The 12,149-nt window shown below is 35.8% G+C and overlaps 1 non-coding gene across 1 annotated transcript; it reads right to left on the bottom strand.

Moving 5' to 3' along the window:
- Positions 1-3,220: 3,220 nt before the first annotated feature.
- On the bottom strand, positions 3,221-3,327 carry LOC122127796. Its single transcript, XR_006151284.1, has one exon. It is a non-coding gene; the product is annotated as a U6 spliceosomal RNA (small nuclear RNA).
- Between the last annotated feature and the right edge of the window lie 8,822 nt (positions 3,328-12,149).

Raw genomic sequence — 12,149 nt, 5'->3', positions numbered from 1 at the left:
CGATTGGTGGGACAGATGATATTTCAACTTTGGATTTCTTTAGAAAACTGCATACTACTTTCTACAACGAGAACACTAACCTGTATTTTGACCAAGAGTGTTGAAAATTTCCTTTTCTCCACACTGTCGCCAGCCAACATTATTACATTTTGAGTTTTTTTAAAGGGCAGGTTTTTACTGTGTGCAGTACCCAAGACTGGCCTTAAACTCAAATCCTTTTACTCCAACCTCCAATCACTTGGAATTACCAGCCTTTACCTCCACACCTGGTTCCTTGGATATTTTTTATAAGAGTTATAATAGTTAAGAAGTAGCATCAAAGTAATTTTGAATTGCATTTCTCTAATGACTTCTGCTCACAAAGCATTAAGCTAGCACAGAAGTTGTATTAAATACAAATTTGTAAATCCGCACGCAATTTTCAGGGCTTTTTGGAAAACATGTCTATTCAGAACTTTTGTCCATTTTTAATCAAGTTTCTTGTTAATCTCATCTTTAATCTCTCTATAGAAAATCAATAATTAATTCAAGGTAGTAGAAAGGAAAAAAATTAAGCAGCTCCTAAAATTTTTAAATTTTTAATAACATGATATTGCTGAAATCATTTTCTGTTAACGCTTGAGACTATGTAACTCAATTTAGTTAGACCTTTTACAAGGCTATATATATTTTATTTATTTTACTTTGATTGTTCTTTCCAAAGCCTGTACGGCTAATTTCACTTGCTTTCTTTCAGTCTCATGTAGTTCAGATTTCAAACTGAAGAATAAATGGAAGGAAGCAAACAAAAAATACAGTTCCCCTCATCTGATGATGCCTCTACAAGAATGAGGAAAGTGTTCATCCTTCTAAGGACCTATGATAAAATATCAAAAAGACATTTTATTCTTCTAGATCTTCCTTATCTTTGCTATGTAACTTAAATGAAGTAAAACACAGTATACTGCTCAGATACTTTTATGTTTTATCAAGTTTGCACATTTTTATATGGATTTCACCTCAGTCTACAACATTCCTTCATTGTTCTGTCTCTGATATTTTTACACTATCACAACATAAGATAACCAGTTTGATTTACAGCATGAGAAGTTATCCACCTGGCTTCCTTGGAAGCTGAGCATGGTCAATAGATATTACTTCTGGTTGCTAACACGACATGTAATGGTTTCTGTACTACTTATCATATTCTATTTAGTATTTAAAAAAGAATGCTGGCTAAACTCAAAGGTCATTCATAGGTTTATGTTAAGTGTTTCACAACTTTTATTCTCTTACTTCTTAAGATAACATTTGGTATAATGCTAATGTTATTACCATTGTAGTGTTGGGAAAAATTGTAGTAAAAAACTGTAAGTGCATGGCCCAAAGATACACACAGTGAGGAAGGAAATGAGTCAAAGTTTCCAAAAGTCTTTCAGCAATACCAAAAAGGTGGGTAAAATCTCTCCATTCTCTTATACTCTCAATTCAATATTCATATTGTCCAAGAAATAATAGCATAGCAAATATTTCCCATGGTGATTGTTTTCTGTCACATTTTGTCTTCAACACAGAGTGTGTTGGTGACCTTAGGTTATCATGCACAGAGCTGAGCTTACAAATTGAGGTCTGAAGACAGCCAAATTTCTTCTGTCCCACAGTTCCAGTTTCTTTTTTAAAAAGTACTAAAACTTTTAAATATCATCACTTACTATCTTTTAACAATCCCCAAACGAATTAAATTGACATATAATCACTCAAAAGGCTTTCAAATTCGGTGATGATAAAACAGGCCCCCATGAAGTAAATTTTCTTTTACTTTTAAAATTGTTCTAAAAGCCTTGTGCTGGCTGGTCTCACCTATAATCCTATCTACTCTGAATATTTGCTCAGGAGACTGAGATCTGTGGATAACACTTGGGAGCCAATCAGGGCCAAAAAAAAAAACTTCATGAAATTATTTTTCAAAATGTTTAATGAACTAGCAAAGAGCCAAGAATTGCTTATATCGTAGCTTATATCGTAGCTCACCAATCTAGATAGGAAAGGCCTAGTAAGGCCTTGAAGCCCTGATTTAAATTCTGAGCATTCCAATATACATGCAAGGTGTTTGTTCTCATGCACGTGCGTGTATGCTTGCGCGCTCCCGCACTCACACACACACATTTATTCAAATTACCTTCATATCAGTGTTCTGAATTAATTTCTTTGTTAACAATATTATATGGGTAAAATAGAGGAAATAAACTCTTCCACCTAAGAACATTTTTATATGTTTTTTTTATGGTAATAATACTGTGCAGAGGGGTCACATTTACATGAACAAGGAAACTAGTAAGTTTCCTAACAAGCATTGTTACCTCCTCCTTTATATTTCCCCTACCATCCCTTCCCTCCCACCTCCACAAGTACACTCCCCTCCCCCTTCCTTCCTCCGCCTAAATTGTAAAGTTCATTTTTCAACATAGTGTCTTGTGCATCTCATTGTTACAATGGGTCAACCTGTATCGCTATTTGAGCATTTTTTCCCTTCCCCTCCCCAAATTAGAGAAGCATACATACAAGATGTAAGTGTACCAACTTCAAATACAGAGAAAACAGGGGTTATAGTGTGGGGAGAAACATACAAAAAACAAAAAAAATGACATCACACATTATAAGTACGTTAGAAACAATAGCAAGAAACAAAAACCCACTTGTGTCCCTATCATGGGGTTCAATTTCTTTAACATCATCTTATCTGGTTATATGCACGTATCTTTTGAACTTTTCTGCTTATCCCAGACATACATTCGTTATTGAAAATAAGGGAAATCATGGGACCTATATTTCTTTGGACTTGGCTTACTTCACTCAATAAATTTTTTCCAAGTCTTTCCATTTCCTAACAAATTGGGCGATATCATTCTTTCTGATGGAGGCAAAGAAGTCCATTGTGTATATATAACACATTTTCTTGATCCATTCATCTAATGGGGGCATCTGTGTTGGTTCCATATCTTAGCTATCGTAAATAATGTTGCAATAACCATAGTTGTGCTGGTAGTTTTAGTATCGTCTTTTTTATGATCATTTGGATGAATCCCCAAAAGTGGGATTACTGTGTTATAGGGGAGTTTTATGTGGAGTCTTCTGAGGCACCTCCATACTGCTTTCCAAAGTAGTTGAACAAGTTTACACTCCCACCAAGAATGCAGTACGGTTCCCTTGTGGCCACATACGTTTCAGCATCTGTTGCTGTAAATACATGGAACGCTCCAAGACTTTGCATGTCATCCTTGCGCAGGGTGCATGCTAATCTTCTCTGTATCGTTCCAATGTTAGGGTATGTGATGCTAAATTGAGCACAGAACAGTTTTTATATATAAAGTATAATTTTAATTGATTTTATTAAGCTAGGCAATTCAACAAAAAGTAAGTTCAAAAGAATTGTTGTGAAATTATAGAATCATGTATTTCTTACATAAGCACACAATTAAGAATAAAATCAAGATAGACATGCCAAAAACAAAATAATTCCAGATATTTGTAGTTCAAGAGATGTGTAGGAGGAGAAATTCAATTATTCTATACAAGGCACCTGTCAAAATGAACATTGCAGCAAGTGTTAAGGTTTGTTAAAAGTTTTAATGTTTTAAATATGCTTAATTTTGGGATTTTGCTTATATATGCCAAAAATAGGACTGTTTGGCAGGTATAAAACTTTTCTGTAAAGTATTTAAGATTTATGATAGCAGACATTAAATACTAAGTATGTACATTTCAGAGTTTATGGAAACTTTATTAATGAGAAGTTGCAAAGTCTTTGTGTAAAGGAGCAGAGTGAAGAGTTAAGACTTTAAGTACACAGTTTCTGTTAAAAGTTTAGTGATTCCTTACTTTATTTGTTAGCAAGGAATAAATGATGATATAAGCCATAATGTACACATGTATGTTACTATTCACACACATACATATTCTCATGTATACATGCACCCATGGAGAAAGACACATAATTACAACCAACACAAGTTTCACCAGTTGTTGAATATGCCTTAAAAGGAATAATTGGAACAATATATGTTGAAGATGTATTTGTCCCTAAGAGTTCATTTTCCACTCTTCTTATCTCTTAATACTGGTAGTTTTAGAGAGATTTGACTTTCAAAATGCAGTACAAGTGATAGCAAGTCACTTGGAAACCTCAGTAAGTATAAGTCTTATGGTGTCTCCCTGCTCCTCACAGAATGCTTACTCTTGTAGACATTCTCAACAACCAAAGTAGCAGGAGAATACCCTGGTAAAGAGTAAAGTTATAAGGCTTTAAATGGCATCCTTACTTGAGCTCTTTTTCCAACAACCAGCATGAATTCCTAGGCAGATGAGTGAGTCCTCAGAAAACTGGACTCTACATATACATTTAACTAACCCATGTGAAAATTCCTAGGTGAGAAATGCTGACTGAGGTCTTGCTGATTTCCTGGCGAAGAAAATAAGAAAAAAAGAAAGTATTTTTAATGTTTTAATGTTTAAGAATAATTTGTAACCTGTCAATAAATGTGTAGAACACAAATACCAACTGACAAAAAAATGATGGCATTTCATTTATGTGCTCTTGGACTTGGGCAGTGATTTTAGATGTGTCTACACAAGTAGAATCAGCATAAATCAAGCGAGCATTTCTTCATTTAAGATATAAGTAAAGGATACTGGTTGACCCATTGTAACAATGAAATATACAAGACATTCTAACAGAGGATGGGTGAAGGGGGGAGGTGGAGAGGTGTGAAGGGAAGGGATGGTAGGGGAAAAACAAAGGAGGGGGTAACAATGCTCAATAAGAAATGTACTCATTACCTTACTTATGTAAATGTAACCCCTCTGTACAGTATTTATAATAAAAATATATGTTAAAAAGATACAAGGAAAACTTCTGTACTTATATGAAGTTGTATTTGTCACTCAATATAAGTAAGGTATTGGTTTTAGGACCACAGGCTTATTACTTTGGATTCTCAAAATCTCTACATGAACACAGTATATTATTTACATCAGAATCTGCCCACAATCTAGCGCAGTATAATTGTTATGAGAATTTTTACTACATTCCATATTTGTAATGAAAACTAAAAGTATATGCAATATAAACAGATACAAATTTTTTCAGATAAATTTTGTATGCAGTTTGTGGATGGAATTTGGAGAGCAATTTTGAAAAGCACAAATTTCATCAAAAAGACCAGTCTGAAAATTGTAACAAGGAGCTAATACAGCATCATTGAATAGTATGGAACTCCAAGGAGAAGTATTTGAATTGAGACAATATCAGAAAGTGTAACAACCCAAGGTCTTTTTAGAAATGCAGCTGCTAGATTTCTCATGTAGAGCTTTCATAACAGTTTGTGAAGCACAAATTAGAACCTCACTGAAGTGTAGATGGTTTTCTCTCAAATTTCTGTCATGATCAGTCATTATTAATCAACATATAGCTAATCTTGAATAATCTTCTAATAAAATGTTGATGGAGTGTTTATATGCAAAAACCTCAGAAGGCTAACTTTTTCAATTAGGACAGTCTGTATTCTATTATCCAGCTGAGAGAAAACTAGGTAAGCATCCATTTACAACCTTCTGAATAATTCTGATTCTGCCCACATCACTTATCTATCCATACCTGTGCACGAGTGAAACAATTTTAAAAGAATTTATCATTTAAAATTTAAATTTATGGTTCCGGGAAGATAGCAAAGGAGAAGCTGGAAGCTTAACTAAGCCAAAGAATCACACTAAATGTGCCATCACAGTACAGAGAGTTAGGCCAGAGAGGGAAAATCCAGGCAAGTAGACAAATCTGAGCACTTGCCAGCGGCCATGGTTGCAGCTATGGCGGGGGCAGTGGTGGCCGTAACCACCATACCTGCAACACAGAGAGTCTAGGACAAAGGCGCCAGATGCAGCAGGTGAGAGGATTCTACTCAACACCAGCAAGAACTGACAAGGAGCAGACATCTTCATCCTTCATATCGCAGATCAGAGATCACCCAGGAACCAGACTCCTGTGTGAGTAGAAGCCTGATTTCCTCACTCCTTCTCAGGGAGCAGAGAAGGGAACGCCACCCCTCCCTGCCCACTACCGGAGATCTCCATCTTTGATACTGGCAAAGGCCTCGCTGAGCAGCTAGCTCCAACTCAGTCCTTGGATGAAAACAAACAGTCATTTAACAGGTCACAGGAACCTAACCTGACCTGCCAGGCTCAGCTCCACTCAGGGAAAATTCACCCATCCCGGGCCTGCACCAGCCCCAGGAGTGGCTTTCTTCATTGAGTAAACAGAGCCAGAGGCTGATCCTCCCTAGACAATCAATTGAAATTCAGTAACAATAAACCCTGAGAACGGCTGCTGGCTAGGCTCTGTGACTGCCTCAGAAGCTAGGCCTCAGGGAAAAGCTACTGTTTGCTGAAAGGCCTCAACTCTACCCAGAACCTAGCCCCATCACAGCATCTCCAAACTAGAAGAAACAGCCATCTTTTGTGATACTCAAAGCAGATCTCCCTCCCATTGAACTAGCCTGAGAGGAGGATGACAAAATCCTGGGTAAATCAAAGCATTTTTCTGCCTGCTCAAACAAACTGACTTAAAAAAAAAACCAAGCTACAGGAAAATCAAATACCACAAGCAGACCAGAGACTCCAACAAGAGACTGGTTATGGACACAAGGGAGATACAGGATCTTCCCTTCTCATCCCCAAAAAGCAAAGAACTCTTTTATGTCACCTTTTATTAAAATTGTTTTAACATTTTTAATTTTTAACTTTAAAAATTGTTTTCTATTAACTTTTTTCTTCCTCTTATAATTTTTATTTTACAGGTATACGTGTGTGTGTGTGTGTGTGTGTGTGCTTTTTTTCCATTTTTGTTTAGCACTACTGACCTTTTGATCCTTTTTTCCTTTCTTTCTCATTCTTTTCACTTTTTTTCTCTTTCGTTCTTCTTTGCGTGATTTAGTCGCATTTCTGCTCATTCTCAGATATACCTGTAGTCGATTATTAGACCTTATCCCCGATTGTATACACACTTAATCCAGAAATTTATTAATGAATTCAAAACCTCTTAGACTTAACTTCTTTAATAGCTGTACTACCTCTATATACCTATATAAAATTTTAAGCATTTTTATTTTTTATTTTTTGGCGTCTCCTTTCTATCCCTTCCCTTCTCTTATCATGTTCCCATCCTTCTCTGAATATTAAGTTCTTAATCTGCATAATTTTAAGTGTTTCACTTTTTAATTTTTATTTTACTATTTTTCCTTGTCTTTTTTTTTCTCTTTCTTTTTTCCCCGTTGTCTATTATCATTCTATCGAATCTATTTCCTGCTTTGAGATTAGGACTAAGTTAGCTCTCCCTCTATCTTTCCACATCCCTCTATTCCTATTTATACCCACATCTCTCACTAAACCTAATAATTTCTTGTTTGCCAAATTCTTCTTTGCGGTTCATAGCCTATTAATACATAGTTGGTTGATGTTGAAAATGTATCTGTTGAACTAGATTATATCTGCAGGCTTTTGTAATATTTATTTATTTATTTATATTGTGAAAATACTGTACAGAGCGGTTACAATTACAAGGGCAAAATATTTGCTGCCTTCAGGAGTCACACCTTGCCCGTAAAAACAAACACATTTTCAATGTTAAAGGCTGGAACAAAATCTACCAAGCAAATGGCTCCCATAAACAGGCAGGAGTTGCAATCCTAATATCAGATAAAATAGACTTCAAATTAAAATTTGTGAGAAGAGATAAAGAAAGTCGCTACATACTAATCAAGGGATCTCTCCTTTAGGAGGATCTGCAGGCTTTTGACTGTGCAACTACAGACTTTGTTGATGCTTCCCTTAAGATAGTTTTCTAGCACAAAATTGGTGTTACTCTCATGCCAAATGGGCAGAATAAGCAGGAAAAACACAAGAAAAATGGCAAGTCCGGGTATCTCAACTCCCACTCATGATAATCAGTGGACAGAACAGATAATGAATAATCCAGAGGAGAGCTTCCAAAAAGATCTAAAAACACTAATATTAATCATGGTAAATAAAAAGATTGAAAACCTTCAAAGGACTCTGTGTGAGCATGATATATAGAGAGAGGAGGCAAACAAATGTCAAAACAGGAAGCTCATAGGTGTGAGGAAGCTACTCAAAGATAGATAAAAGAATTGCATGAGCAGCTTGTGAACACTCAAAGAGAAATAAAGGAATTGTGTGAGTAGGCTGAGATTAGTCAAAGAGAACTACAGGAATTGCATGAACGTGAGGAAGCTGATCAAAGAGTAATACAGGAATTTCAAGAGCAGGATGAGCATAGACAAAGATCACTAGAGGCATTCATGGAATCCATAAACAGAGAGCTGAAAGAAGTCAGGGAGTCCACAAAGGGAATGCTGAATGGATCCCAACAGAAGTAATGGGAGTCCAAGGAAACCATAACTAATCAACCAAGTGATTTGAGAATAAACACTTGACACTAAATTAAGGAAGTAAAGAATTTCATACAAGATCTAAAACAAAGATCCAACAAAGAATTAGAAGCCATAAAAACCGACCAACTAGAAGGAAAAGAAAAAAAAAGTAGAAAGTCTCGATAGTAGGATAGGTCATGCAGAAGATTGAAGCCTGAGGATTGAAGACAGCCTAGATATTATAGAGAAAGAATATACAACGATCAAAGACAAATCCAAGAAATATGATAGATCTATTCAACATTCAAGCCTTGGAAGACCCCACTAGAAGGCCTAATCTGAGGATAATGGGTGTAGAGGAGCACCTAGAGCCAGAAGTCAATGGTCTAGGAAATTTGTTTAACAGGATCCTAGCAGAGAACTTCCCAAACATGCAAAAAGATAGGCCTATTCAGATACAAGAAGCTTTTAGAACTCCCAATAGACTAGACCAGAAGAGGATATCCCATTGTCACATTATAATACTCACAGGATCAATTCAGAACAAGGAAAAGATCCTTAAAGTTGTCTTGGAGCAAAGATCAAACACCTATAAAGGGAAACCAACTACAATCACCTCAGATTTCTCAGCAGAAACAATCAAAGCAAGAAGAGCCTAGAATGATGTAATCTATGCCCTAAAGACAAACACTATCAACCAAGAAAACTTTACCCAGCTATACTCTCCTTAATAATCGAGGTCAAATAAAACCCTTCCATAGCAAAGAAAAATTGAAACAATATATCTCCACCAAACCAGCCCTACAAAAGAATCTTAAAGATGTCCTACACAGAGAAAACCAACAAGACCACAATAAAGTCCAAGAAATATCACCCAAACTGAGAATCCAAGAACCATAGGAAGAACACAGTTGCCACAGCCCTGAAGTAATTGGATAAAATGGCAGGAACTCCCAAATACCTCTCAGTTCTATCTCTCAACATTAACGGACTTAACTCACCAATTAAGCGACAGTCTGTCTACTTGGATTAAAAAGCAAGATCCTTTTATCTGCTGGCTTCAGGAGTCACATCTTGCCCACAAAAACAAACACATTTTCAATTTTAAAGGCTTAAACAAAATCTACCAAGCAAACGGCTCCCATAAACAGGATGGAGTTGCAATCCTAATATCAGATAAAATAGACTTTTAATTAAAATTAGTGAAAAGGTCGGTACATACTAATTAAGGGATCACTCCTTCAGGAGGATATTACAATTCTAAATATCTATTTGCCAAACAGCAGAGCACCCTAATTCGTCCAAGAACCTCTACTTTTCCTCAAATCCCACATAGATCCATAAACATTAATTGTTGGGGAATTTAACACACAACTTTCCCCACTAGATAAATGAACTTCACAAAAACTCAACAGAGAAACCGCAGATATAAACAACTGCACAGACCAACTAGATTTAACACACATCTACTGAATATTTCACCCAGCAGCATTAGACAATACATTTTTCTCAGCAGCACATGGAACATTTTCCAAAATAGACCACATTTTAGGCCACAAAGCAAACGTCCAAATTCAGAAACATTGAAGTTATACCTTGCATTCTCTCAGACCACAAGGGAATATATTTAGAACTCAACACCAAAAGCAACCAAAGAAAGTCATGTAACACATGGATCCTGAACAACACACTGCTGAATCACGAGTGGGTCATGGAAGAGATTAGAAAGGAAATTCAAATGTTCATGATATTCAAGAAAACTGAACACACCAATTACTAGCTCCTCTGGGACACAGCAAACACAGTATTCAGAGGCAAGTTTATAGCTCTGTGCTCCTATATCAACAAATTGGAGAGATCTGAAAACAACAATTTAATGAGACATCTGAACCTCCTTGAAAAAAAGCAGCAAGATAAACCCCAATCCCGTAGACAGAAAGAAATAATTAAAATTAAATCAGAATTAAATTAATTAGAATGCAAAAAAAAAACTATAGAAAGAATCAACAAAACTAAGAGTTGGTTCTTTGAAAAAATTAACAAAATTGACACACCCTTAGCAAATCTTATCAGAAAAAGAAGAGAACACACCCAAATAAAGTCAGAGATGAGAATGGAAACATCATCACAGAAACAACTAATATTCAGAACATTATAAGGGAATGCTTCTAAAACCTGTACACTAATAAGTTTGAGAACTTGGCAGAAATGGACCTTATTCTAGAAAATACTGACATGCCGAAACTAAGCCAAGATGAGTCAAACTATCTTAAAAGGCCTATATCAAGCACTGAAACAGAAAGAGCAATAAGAGACCTCCAATCTAAGAAAAGCCCAGACCAAATGGTTTTACAGCGGAATTCTATTAAGCCTTCAAAGCAGACATCACACCAATACTCCTCCAACTCTTCAATGAAACTGAAAAAGAAAGTTCACTACTGAAATTATTCTATGAGGCCATCATAACACACATCCCAAAACCAGGAAGGGACTCATCAAGGAAAGAGAAGTATAGATCCATTTCTTTGATGAACTTTGATGCAAAACTTCTCAACAAAATTTTGGCCAATCGACTTCAACAATTCATCCAAAAAATCATACACCACGATCAAACAGGATTCATTTCAGGGATGCAAAGCTGGTTTAAGATACACAAATCAAATAATATAATTTATCACATCCACAGAAGCAAGGATAAGAACCACATGGTTATCTCAATAGATGCAGAAAAAGCAATTGACAAGATCCAACATCCCTTTTTATGAAGTTTCTGGAAAAATGAGGAATCCATGGAACATTCCTCAATACATTAAAGGTTTTATATGACAAACCTATAGCCAGCATTATACTTAATAGCAAAAAACTAAAGCTATTTCCTCTTAACTCAGGAATGAGACAGGATGCCCACTCTCTCCACTTCTCTTCAATCTAGTATTGGAATGCCTAAATACAGTAATAAGACTAGATGCAAGTATAAGAAGGATCCTAATAGGGAAAGAAGAATAAAACTCTCCCTTTTTGCAGATGACATGATCTTGTATTTAAAGAATTGCACAGAGTCCATTCCAAAATTACTCAAGCTGTTTCAAAACTCTGGCAAAGTATCATGGTATAAAATTAACCCTCAAAAATCAATGGATTTTTCTGTATGCCAACAATAAGAAAAGTGTGGCTGAAATTAGGAAAGCAACTCCATTTGTAATAGCCCCACAAAAAATAAAATACCTAGGATTTAACTTAACCAAAAAAGTGAAGGACCTCTATGATGAAAACTTTAAAAAACTGAAAAAGGAAATCAAAACTGAACTTAGAAAGTGGCAAAACTCCCATGCTCCTGGATTGGGAAAGATCAACATAGTGAAAAAGGCAATACTTCCCAAGGCTATCTACAAATTCAATGCGATATCTATCAATATTCTAACCTCATTCTTCAAGGAAATAGAAGAGGCAATCAAAAAATTCATATGGAACAATAAAAGACCCTGAATAGCAAAAATGATCCTTAACAGAAAGAACAGAGCTGGAAGAATATCAATACCAAATTCAAATTCAACCTCAAAGCCATAGTAATCAAAACAGTTTGGTACTGACACAAGAACAGACCTCAGGACCAATGGAATAGAATTGAAACCCAGAAATGAACCTACAGACCTACAGCCATCTAATCTTCTGTAAGGGAGTTAAAAAATAGAATGGAAGAAAGACAGCCTCTTCAGTAAATGGTGCTGG

The sequence above is a fragment of the Dipodomys spectabilis genome, unplaced genomic scaffold (genome assembly GCF_019054845.1).
Source record: "Dipodomys spectabilis isolate Male_0828 unplaced genomic scaffold, ASM1905484v1 ptg000312l, whole genome shotgun sequence".
Lineage (NCBI taxonomy): Eukaryota > Metazoa > Chordata > Mammalia > Rodentia > Heteromyidae > Dipodomys > Dipodomys spectabilis.
The sequence above is the reverse complement of the archived record's forward strand: the minus strand, read 5'-3'. Positions and strand labels throughout refer to the sequence as shown.